This window comes from Sipha flava, unplaced genomic scaffold (genome assembly GCF_003268045.1).
Source record: "Sipha flava isolate LNK unplaced genomic scaffold, YSA_version1 77_pilon_pilon, whole genome shotgun sequence".
Taxonomy (NCBI): domain Eukaryota; kingdom Metazoa; phylum Arthropoda; class Insecta; order Hemiptera; family Aphididae; genus Sipha; species Sipha flava.
In genome coordinates this window covers 111,821-113,677 of record NW_020273617.1, presented here as the reverse complement: position 1 = coordinate 113,677, position 1,857 = coordinate 111,821, and positions in this window count along the sequence as shown.

The window sequence follows — 1,857 nt, the reverse complement described above, 5'->3', positions numbered from 1 at the left end:
CGTCGTAACTAGTATTTTTATCCCAAATAGATGACAATTACGAAACACATTAATTATATTATAATAACCGTCGGTGGCGGATGATTAAAAACTAGTGGTGACCAACGATATGATCTTAACTATCATTATCATATAAATTTGGTCGATATTATATCCAAACACATCGAATTTATTAAACATAAAAAATTTTTTTCATACTTCCAATGGACACTAATCATAACTGATGAATTTAATAAGCGTCAGTTTTTACTGTGTAAATTATATTTGTTATATATTACATAAATAATAATTATAAACAATATTTTGTTCTTTTAACTATATTTTTGTTTATTAATTTTATTTCTACTTAATTTCAAATCTAAAATAAATGAAAATAATAAATAAATTCAGTATCATTATCATTGACCATCACTTGTTAAAACTCGGTTGTTATACTTTAAAATTCTGGTGACCATACTGTAAATTCAATTTAATGTGGTTTTAATTTTAAAAAAAGTTTGAATTATTTAGAAGAAAGAAGAAAATAATTAAAATCAAAAAGTGTTGGAACATTTTTATTTTAATACATATTTGCTATTTAATTTAGTTAAGTTATTTATATAAGGAACACAGATATGTATTTCAACTTATGTATAGATATGTAGGGTAACATCTTATTTTTTGCCTGAATACTAGTACATAAATTGATTCACACTTCAAATTAAGTTTATTTAAACATATATTTAATTAATAAATTCGAATTACCAGTTCTGGTAAAAAAAATTCGAGTTATTGAGGTGTTTTCATGGAACCAAGAATTTAGTTCGATTTGTTGAGGTTATCAAATTATCGAGAGTCCACTGTATATTAAAGGTTCAAGCGATGTGCGTAAACTAATCCGAAACTGAAAAAACTAAACCCTAATGACTGTGTATAATAAATCCGAGGATACATTATATTATTTATTATAAACATACATATTATCAATACAGAATGTGAGTTATGCAAATAGTAAAATATTATATTTCACCCGCGAAACCGAAGTTGCTATTCGTACCAGGCACACGCCGTTATGTTAGATGCACTAGTCATATACAAAAGGGACGGACGTTCGGCAGTAGGTACGCGCAAAGACGTATTTAGAGTTTTGACTTTTCAGGTACAGTTTTATTGCCACCTTTACACATATACGAAAACGATTTTCAAGAAAGGTAAAAAATATTATCTACGAATTTTACGGGATCAACTTTTGATAATATTATCATGGGTTAGGTTAGGTTAGCGTGGAGATAAAAGGACTTAACGTCTTATAAGGAAACAAAATGCTTACGGAATCTTCTACCGGTAGATGACATCGCACAGGACTCGGAATTCTGAAATTAAATTATTTAAAAAAAAAAACCACGCTGCAAAACGTTGCGCCGGCAAAGAGCACATGACAGCAACCATTACAGCATGTGTGTGTGTGGGCGAATGTAAATTCCTACACGAGATATGGTAGGTAAAAATCATCCTCGGGTATGTCAGTTCATATATGTACAAAAAAAAAATATATCAATCCGTAAGTTCCCACACGAATATAAATTTCTTTCCTATTTTATTAAGACTCAGAACTGACAACGTAGTTGGTGTGATTAAAATTTGTTTTGTGTTTTGTAAAGAAATCTAATACAATTTTTAATTGAATCTTGTCCATATATAATAATGTATAGTCGTCCACATATTACCTGTGATTTATATTATAATAATATACATAAATAATAATAATGATAATAATATAAAGTACATTTTATGTGGCTTATTAATATTATTATAAAACTCAAACCTTTAACATAATCATACTGCTCACATATTAATTTTAAGTTGTGTTCTAATTAT